Raw genomic sequence first — 10,905 nt, 5'->3', positions numbered from 1 at the left:
TTCAAAGAATAAAATGAAAATTGAAGAACAGGTGCACACCAAAGCCACTGACCTTCGAGACAATGACGCCGAGACGACGGCGACAAGACGACCGCGAGCAAGAAGAATCCGACGGAGGATGGGCGCCGAGTGAGGAAGAAGACATCGAACAGGGGATTTGACTTGGAAAACACCGACAGTACAAAGAGAGACTCCTCGGACAGCCACGGACGGCGGCAACCGGTCACTCCGTTAGGCGGCGGTGGAGGCTAGCTAGGGTTTTCCCTTTTTGTTTTTCTTTGAATGAAGAAATGAATGAAAGTAACAAAAGAGAAGAGGGAGACCAAGAAGCAATAACGCGTTATTCCTTTCACCCCTCGAAACGACGTCGCTTTAGGCAAACCGGCTGGATACCGGTCCGATCCAATTAGTTGGATTATAAGCTAATGTATTATAAATTAATGTTAATTCATATGTAGTATATAAACAAATTTAATTAGAATAAATAACAATTTATTTATTTTATTTTAGACTTTATAAATGAAAAGACTAATTCACTAATATAACAAATTATAATTAGGCCCAGTTTGGATAACTAACTTAATTAAGCTCCTTTTGATAAAATAACTTAAACAATAAATGACTCTGTTAAAAGTAACTTATAAATAAGTTATTTTGTGTTTGGATTTTTAACTCTAAAAGTGCTTATTTTAAAGAAATGTAATGAAAAGTAGAAGTATTATGAGAGAAGTCATTTTTTTTAACTTCTCTATAAGCTCCAAAATAGCTTTTTAGAAAGTTGCAATTTGGTTTTGAAAATTGCACCCGACATTAATACTACTACTTTTCATAAGTAAAAAGTTAAAAAAAGCTACTTCTAGAGTTTCCCAAACGGGCCCTTAATGCAGTATAATTAATTAACTAATATAAATTATAATAAATTATATGAATTATATTAATTATAATAAATTATATTAATTATATTAATATTTAAATATATAATCAAATCAAATCAAATCAAATCAATTAAATCGGAAAACACTCTCCGAAGCATGCCACGTCGGCTCCATCATTAAGTGCAGACATCCAATTTTTATATAATAGAATAGATATGATAGAGGAGATTGAGACGAGAATTTTGATACCAATTTTATAGAAATCAGATCAAGATTGGACCAAACGGGCCAAACCAGACCAATTAAACTCATATTGGGCCCTTGGCCCAACTAATCTAAACCTAAAGAACCCTAAAACAGCACTCTCTCTCCTCACTTGATATTGATATTCACTCTATTTTGTTGTTGTTGTTGTTCCCCTTCTTTCCCCCCTCTTTTTTTTTAGGAATTGTTTCTTTTTGTTGTCATGCCTCGTGTGAAACTTGCTGAGATAGCGGATAGTGACCCAGAGGACTCTAGTAATAGTTTGGATACCGACTCTTCTGTGGATGATATGGACGATGTTCCTCAAGAATATGCAATCGAGTTTTCTGAATCTGTCCCCCAATCTTGGGTTAAGCCATCAGATAAGAGGGCTATTTTTGTGGATCCTCCTCCGATTAAGAAACCTTTTTTGGACCCTCCTTCCTCTAGCTCACTATTAGGTATGGATAAAACTATGAAGCCCAGCTTTGATTCTTCAGATTGTAGAGTTTTAGGTGAATTTGTTGAGAAGCCTTCATATCAAGTGGGTCCTGCTGTACTTCGTTCTCGGTTGAAGCGCCAAGAATTTCCATGGACGTCTTTTAAGTCTGAGGCAGCTACTCACGTGAATAAGGTTTGGCAAAAGTGGGTATTCACAGTGTTGTTTGAGGAGGGTGGTAATTTTGTGAGGAGATTAAAACTTGCTGGTGTTACTGAGGCTATCCGCACATCTGCAGGTTGGTTGTTCTCTACCATCTATCATCATAATTGATTCTTATCATTTCTTTATTTTGTTGCTATATATTGAAGAAGCACTAATTGATTTCTTCTTGGCAGGCTTGGGTGTTCAACGAAATGGATATAATATGAGTTTACTTTGGCAGAGGTGGTGTTCTCAGACTCATACTTTTCTAACCTCTTGGGGTGAGTTTTCACCCACTTTGAAAGATGTTGTGGTTCTTCTTCAACTGCCAGTGTTTGGTAGTGTGGATCTCACTCTTCTTTGCCCAGATTCTAATTTGCTTAAGCTTGCGAGACGTCTTCAAATGAGTTTAAGTGATGCTGGTCGATATGCAAAAGAGTTGTCCAAAAGTAGGCGTGCTAAGAATTTTCCTCCAAGGATGAGCATCCGAAGACTCGTCGGTCCTCGAGAGGAAAAGAGGTGGTTGGCGACAAGAAAGATTCCAAGAAGAAGATTACTGTTAAGTATTCTTACTCTAATTGGTCTCGTCATTTCTTTGGTGATTTTCTCAATGGTGAGTTTGTCCCTACTCCTGTTGTTCCTTCAGATCTTAGGGAGTTCCTTTTGAAATAGAACCTTTTTCATTAAAAGCAGCTTCCCTAAGATCTGAAGGAACAGCAGGAGCAGGGACAAACTCACCATTGAGAAAATCAACAAAGAAATAACGAGACCAATTAGAGTAAGAATACTTAACAATAATCTTCTTCTTGGAATCTTTCTTGTCGCCAACCACCTCTTTTCCTCTCGAGGACCGACGAGTCTTCGGATGCTCATCCTTGGAGGAAGATTCTTAGTACGCTTACTTTTGGACAACTCTTTTGCATATCGACCAGCATCACTTAAACTCATTTGAAGACGTCTCGCAAGCTTAAGCAGATCAGAATCTGGGCGAAGAAGATTGAGATCCACATTACCAAACACTGGCAGTTGAAGAAGAACCACAACATCTTCCAAAGTGGGTGAAAACTCACCCCAAGAGGTTAGAAAAGTATGAGTCTGAGAACACCACCTCTGCCAAAGTAAACTCATATCATATCCATTTCATTGAACACCCAAGCCTGCCAAGAAGAAATCAATTAGTGCTTCTTCAATATATAGCAACAAAGTAAAGAAATGATAAGAATCAATTATGATGATAGATGGTAGAGAACAACCAACCTGCAGATGTGCGGATAGCCTCAGTAACACCAGCAAGTTCTAATCTCCTCACAAAATTACCACCCTCCTCAAATAACACTGTGAATACCCACTTTTGCCAAACCTTATTCACGTGAGTAGCTGCCTCAGACTTAAAAGACGTCCATGGAAATTCTTGGTGCTTCAACCGAGAACGAAGTACAGCAGGACCCACTTGATATGAAGGCTTCTCAACAAATTCACCTAAAACTCTACAATCTGAAGAATCAAAGCCGGGCTTCATAGTTTTATCCATACCTAATAGTGAGCCTGAGGAAGGAGGGTCCAAAAAAGGTTTCTTAATCGGAGGAGGATCCACAAAAATAGCCCTCTTATCTGATGGCTTAACCCAAGATTGGGGGACAGATTCAGAAAACTCGATTGCATATTCTTGAGGAACATCGTCCATATCATCCACAGAAGAGTCGGTATCCAAACTATTACTAGAGTCCGTTGGGTCACTATCCGCTATCTCAGCAAGTTTCACACGAGGCATGACAACAAAAAGAAACAATTCCTAAAAAAAAGAAGGGGGAAAGAAGGGGAACAACAACAACAAAATAGAGTGAATATCAATATCACATGAATACCAATGACAAAAATGCTCAAAATATAAAGGAGAAAATTGCAGGACACTCAAGAAATTCTGAAAAAGCCAAAGAGCATCGCATGTCAAGAAAACAACCGAGGAGTTCTCAAATGAAACAAAAAGCAAAGGTATGAAAATCATTCATCATATTCTTTACTTGATAAGGCCACTAACTTCTCATATCCTCACAATATCATATTTCATTTGGTGACATATATGAAAACATTGCAAGACATTATACATTTATAGTTTTGAAAGAATATAAATATTGAACACTAGTAAATTGTTTTAATTGAAAAAGTTTATAAACAAATTACTTATGACTATGCTATACAAAAAAAATTAATTAATTAAATTAAATTATTTTTTATTTTTAAATATATATTTTATAGTTACAAATGAACATTGCTCATAATTTTTAATTTCTTTTTTTTATTATTTGTGATTTCATTGGAAACATATACAAGTGAGGATATAACATCCAAAGTTGCAAGGTGAAATATCTTTATCAAAAAATCGCTATAGCTAATTCCAAAATTAGCAACCCAATATACATGGGGGCTGAAAGGGGTTACATGAGAACGAAGGTAGAGAACATAATAATAAGGGTTCAGAGTAACAAAGAGTACAGAATGATACGGGTTCAGAGTAACAAAAGTCCAGAATAATACGAAAAATGTCAAACACACAATAGCAGATACTCAAGCACCAGAATTTCATACAGAAAAATAAGAGTACGCATTTTATGACAAAACAAGAGCAAGATTGGAGACACAAAAAAAAAAGAGAAGAGAAGAAGAAAAAAGAGTCTTACCAAGTAAGAAAACAGAGTAAGAAGACAGAGCGAAGTTGAATGTGGGAGTGTCCTTTACCCTAAGAAAAATTCCCAATTGTTGAAGAAGACAGAGGGTTTGGATGGTGGTGGTGATAACAGTGATGGTATTGAAAAATATTGCCATGCAGAAGAATGCCCTAGAACACGCTCTCCCCTATCCTTCCAGGTGTTCTCCGTCTTTATGCCTCTCTCCAAATCAGGTACTCAAATTTAAAACGCGTCCAATTAAAAGGGTAAGAGTTTCTCTCCTTTCTTATTTCCTTAATATATATATATATATATATATATACACTACTTTTAAAAAATAAATACATACGTACATACAAATAAATTATGAATATATACTAATTTTATTTATTTATTTTATTAATATTTTAAATATTTGCACAATAACATTCTTTTATTCATTTTTTTTTAGTACATAAACCATTAGAGGGCTCGGATCTCAATTGCCCAGTGATTCCATTCCATAACTTAAAAGGTAGGAAAGACAGTAGTTAGAAAGTAAAGCATTGATCCCTAGAAATTCAGGAGCAGCAAATCAGTCATAGGAAGAAGCCAAAGCGGAAATATGAAATGAAAGCTTTCGACTCCGCTGGATCTCGTATTGATTATATGACAATTCGAAGCATTATTTTTTAAATATTCTCATGGAGAGGGTATACCTAAATATCTTTCTGTGTATCATTTTGATTTGTGGCATTGATGTACAACTTTTTCTTGAATAAAAAACAAAAGTAATACATAGTAATCGGCTGGGCTACTTTCCCCAGGAATGGAACCCAGGTCGGCACAACTCCTATAAAAAATAATAAGCAAAGACTGGCACCCCCTTTTCATCTGTATCTGAAAACAATGGTTAGGCCTTACCTGGACCTTCCGGTCGGCTTGTGATGAGGGCTACTCGTAGTAAGGCTTTAGTGCCCGTCTGCTTTCTGCCTGAAGGTTGAAAGCAGAGGATGTCCGACGCGCAGAGTGCTCCACCTGACTTGGACCAATTATTTGCGAATCTTTGTAATGAATACACGAGGTGTGTGCATGAAACCGGGAGGGTATTACCCCCGGAATGGACCATGCCCGACCTTGTTCGGGCAGTGCTTGGGGATGAGGCTATTCAGCACGGCTTTCTTACGGATGCCTATCACAGCTTCAGTAATAGCCGGCACTCCTAAAGCAGTTAACCAAATGTGGGATCTTTCCCAATATCCTCTACGCCTACTTCTCTTCCGAATCCAAGAGTTGGGTCAAACTTTCAAGCAGTCAATCAAGCAGCACTGACCGCTATTCCATAGATAGCATAGAGTTATTACACAGCGGCCTAATAGAATAGGCTAGCGTCACTATAAAAGCTGGATTGAAGAAGGTTGGTATTGTCTCAACGTAACTCAATAGATTAATAAATCTCCGATCTCTCTTTTCACCTCAAGCTCTTTCTCTGCTTTTGCTGCTTTCCGATAGAGTAGTTCAGGGAAGGCTAGGAAGAGTTGATTCTTATTCAACCGAGTTGAAGTTAGCAGCATGTCGATTACACACCAGAGGTTGGTAAGAACTGAGGGACAATGCCCCCCTAACCTAAGTGGGCCTACCAGCGAAACAACTGGTACTGGGTCGGGGGTGGGGGGTTGGTTTCGTGCAAGGCCTTCGCAGCAGGAAGAGGCAGTTGTCATTTGAAAGGCTCAGACCCGGAACAATTCCTTTCCCTATTGGGGGAGAATCTTCAAACCTTTATTGCGGGAATACCCATAGAAAGAGCTAGCAAAGGAAGAAGGTAGTTTCATTGTTCTTGTAAGGGAAAATTCTATCTTCAATCAGCGGCTCTCTTTAAGAGATAGGAATAGCCTACAAACAAAATAAAAAAAAAGAGTAGCCCGAGTGAAAGAGTTCTTGTTTTAGTAGTTAAGGAGTAGCTAGCAGCTATGAGTTCCGAGTTGACGAAATCAAATAAAAAAGAAATCTCTCTGGACTGGTGACACCAGTACCACACTCTACGGCACACATCCCAAGTTGTAGTAGACGAAGATGGTCACCTAGGATAGGCAGACAAACCTGAACCTTTTCAATTCAATCTTGAGAGATGAAACTTGGTGGTCCACTAGGGCTTACTAATTTTATTTACTTAGAACTGATAAAGAAGAAAGACCTCTTGAAGCCTTTGTGACCGATTAAAAGCCATCGAGGCTAGTAGGAAAAGTTTTCAGGAATTATTGAATCAGAAGCTTCTCGGGAGTCATAGACTGTTTTCGACGTGAAGAAGACTCGGTTGTAGATCGCTAGGCCCCTTATTAAAAATTTCTATATGAAGATTCATATGAAAGGCTAGGCACCTTCCCCCCGGTCAAATAAGGCGCACATTTCATAAAGTTTGATAGAACTAATGCTACATCTGATCTGATCTGCTAATAAAATGAGATATTCTATCTCTTCCTCCGAACAGGTGAATCATAAATTTTATTCACCTAGGAAAACGCTTGAAAACACGACGAAAGAGACTTGCTACTATTGATTCCTTGACTTCGAATATGGTTTACAGGTCGACTTCAGTAAAGACTACTCTAGAATCTTGGATTCCTTTGAAGAAAGGAGTCAAAAGGTACTTAAAGACTTGGTATTAAGGATATCAACGACAAGAACAATCTACTTTAACTAGAACTATTTACTTCCACAACTTCTCTAGATTCGATGGAATTCTCTTGCTTAAGCACCTAGCATGTCGCCATATTCCTTATGTAACTAAGTCATCTCTGCCTCGCTGCGGGTCAACACCTCCGAAAGAAACGAAGGACTTCATTCAGCGAGTCCGCGATCGCCCTCTAAACGATCAGAATAAGGTAAAGCTTGAAGATAAGTTTTGTACTCTATTAATTTCTCAGTCCCTCTAGTCGGGTGGGCGCCGGCCGGTCTTTCGACCAGATCCCCCTAAAAACCGTACGTGCGGGTCTCCCCGCATGCGGCTCATGCCATTCGAGGTGGCCCGGCCCAGCATTCATTCACAAATCCTGTAGTGAAATTGAGACTGCACTCCTTCACCTTGTCGAAACCTTGTTCTAATAATCTCGCAGAGTACCAAGCCCTCATACTTGACTTGAGATGGCTGTGGATTTGAAAGAGTTGCAACTCTTATGGAGATTTGAAATTGGTGATCAATCAACTTATTCCATAAGGGCTAGCGAGCTTTATTCCATAAGGGCAAGCGATTGTAGATTCTCGGAACATGGGTGAAGGTGATCTCCCTAAAGCGCTTGATCAGGTCAATGGCAAGTTCTTGGTACGATATGAGTTGGGGCTCTTAGGTCTTCCATTCTCCCCTCTTACTCACCTCTGAATCTATAAAAAAAGCCTTTACCTTTTTCATAATAAGGTAAGCATCCAGCTCTTGATCCAGAGCTACTGCTTCAACAATCAACTGAGCTCAGGAAGTCTTAACATATTCAAATTATACAGACATATTTATATTTGAATATCATAATATTTACAAATACATATATTATTATAACAAAAAAAATGAATAAAAGAGGGAAGATTTGATCCTTTAGAGTTATTATATATATATATATATATATATATATATATATATATATATATATATATATATATATATATATATATATATATATATTATTTTGTTAGTATGTTAAAAAAATATTTAAATTATTATAACTCTTTTGAGTACAAAAAAGTTCAATGCAGCTTGAAGGAGTACTTTGTATCCTCGAAAACTACATGGGGCTTATGATTGTACTAAAAATATAAACCTTTTTTGTATATAAATAATTTTAAGAATGACCTACAAACATGGTCAAACAAGAGTCAAGTTCCTCCTAAAAGTACTGGGTAAAAAGGATGAAACCCAAAAGAACACCTTGAGGAGTTGAATTTCTCTTCAGTGGGAACTAAATTGGTGGAAGTGAATTGGTTGGATTTGGAGTGTAAAGAGCGTCATCTAGTTGAAAGAAAATCAAACTAGATGTCCCTTCACTAATGTCACATGTCAGGAGCTTTAGTTTAACGTGTGGGAATTAACTTCCTCCTTTGAACAGTTGAGAAGACTTAAAGTCACGGGAATACCAAAAGATATTTGGGATAAAAAAGAGTAAACCAAATATCAGACTAAAACCATTGGACAATAGATTTCCTCTTCATCATGGTTTTACACTATAAAAAGGACCTCAAACCACCTCTGTAAAGCATCCTTTACTTTCACCTCCACCTTCACTTTTTCACCTTCACCTTCACCTTCATCCTCTTCTGAGAGCTTCTTTTCTGAAAACCTTTTACCTTCTTTTTTACTTCTGAAGCTGAGAAGCTAAAAAACCAATCTTTTCCTCTCCCCAAAATTCCTCTCCTTGTTCTTCATTTCATTCATCACCTTCACGAGTAAAAACTGGTATTCGGGTGTTCTACCAGAACACTCGACAACCATTAACCAGTCCCTGCCAACTTTAAACAAAGCTCATTCATCCTCTTGTGACATTAGTGGAGGTCTCAACACTTGTTCCCCACCTCTATTTCTCATCATTAGTTCTTGTATTGCTTATTCGTCATTAATAGAAGTATTTTCTTCACAAGTATACTTACCCTGAATCTCCCATCTTAACTATTATTTTTTACTTAATCTACTTTTCACAAAATTCACCCGAATCAGTGATGTTGAGATGGGCATAAATCAAATTAGACAAATTCAATTTATACATGTAATAGGTAAATCGAATCAGGTGGATCAGATTTATGCATGGTTAGAATTTTTCAAGTAAATCGAAGTAGCCTAATTCGATTTACCTTGTTAGAGACCTATATGCATAAATCGAATTAGGTGAGGCAGATTTACTAAGGTTTCAGGCTAATTCGATTTATGCATGTAGGTCTCCAACAAGGTAAATTGAATTAGGCTACTACGATTTACTTGAAAAAATTCCAACCATACATAAATCGAATTTGTCTAATTCGTTTATGCCCATTTCAACATCACCTAGTAAATCTAATCATCCTAATTTGAATTACTGCTGAAAATTGTAATTCGAATTGTCCTAATTCGATTTATGTAGAAATAGACTTTGGATAATACAAGTAATATTTTGATGCAATTGGTTTATATAGGTACTTTACCTTTAATTTTATGTGATATTATTATTAATTTTTTTTTAATATAGTTTTTTTGTTCACATACTAAATAATGTAGCCTTGTTATTTATATATGCAGCAAACATTTAATTTTAAAACCTTTAAACTTGGATTCATCAAATATAGGTGAAAAGAGATGAAACTTTAACAATACTTATTGAAATGACTACCTGTGAATATTAATGTATATTTTTATAGCATATTTTTTTCTATTTTACTTTGCAAAATTATATATACCATAGTCTGAAGATATTATAGGATATAGAATGATAAAAAACAACTACTTACTATTAACCGTTAGATGTGCTACTGAAACCATTAAAAAAACAATAAAAGAGTATTATATCATAAAAAATCTATGAGAGGAGACATTAAGATAAACCTTAAGCAATAAAAGAGTATTATATCATAAAAAAATTATTTAAAAAAAAAAAAAGTAGTAAATGGAAGATGTCAAAAATCTTATAATAAGCAATAAAAGAATGTGACATATTTCCTTCTTAGGTACTCATGATTTGAGCACGAAGAATTCTTCATAAAACATTATACGAAGAGGAGTATATGATCAATTTTTATGTACCAATTATGTGCAATGAAGTCTTTGGTTTTCTCTAGAGATCAAATAATTAAATCTATTTTAAATAATTAAATCTATTTTAAATTTGTTATCATGATCTTATAGCAGGTGCTCATTCAAGAGTTTCTTGATTGCCTTGAGTGAGTTTGAAAATTTCTAATTTGAATGATCACGTGTGTGAGAATCTGCTATACATTGTAATACTTAAACGGGAAAAACTATCAAAAGTACTCATGAAGTTTACGAACGTTGACAAAAGTACCCATAAACTAAGGAAATAATGCTGTACCCATGAAAGATGGGTTCCGTATGACAAAAGTATCCAAATCTTATTTTTTTGTTGATTGTTTAATAAAATTCTTAAACTACCCTACACTAAACCTCAACTCACTTTTTCAACCTTTCATAACTGATCAATTTGCACCAACTCTTGCTATGGAGCCCAAAACTACTCCTACAACAAACCAGACCGAAATCAATGGTAGTGGTGGTGGTGGTAGAGGATCAGATCTCAATCGATTCACTCATAAGTTTATAATCCATACCCAAACCAAATTAATCAAACACCAAAAATTACTCAAAACATAAAAATTTTCAAATCCATTCATCCAATTTCAATTCACTTTAGCAAAACTAGAAATAGAAAAAGCCATCAACCATAAAAAATCAACAAATTCATTCATCAAATTTGTAATTTATTTCAGCAAAAATAAGAAGTAGAAGTAGCCATCAACTGGATCTTCTGTAAAT

Source organism: Arachis ipaensis, chromosome B4 (assembly GCF_059453495.1).
Source record: "Arachis ipaensis isolate K30076 ecotype BB chromosome B4, ASM5945349v1, whole genome shotgun sequence".
NCBI classification, from domain to species: domain Eukaryota; kingdom Viridiplantae; phylum Streptophyta; class Magnoliopsida; order Fabales; family Fabaceae; genus Arachis; species Arachis ipaensis.
The sequence above is the reverse complement of the archived record's forward strand: the minus strand, read 5'-3'. Positions refer to the sequence as shown.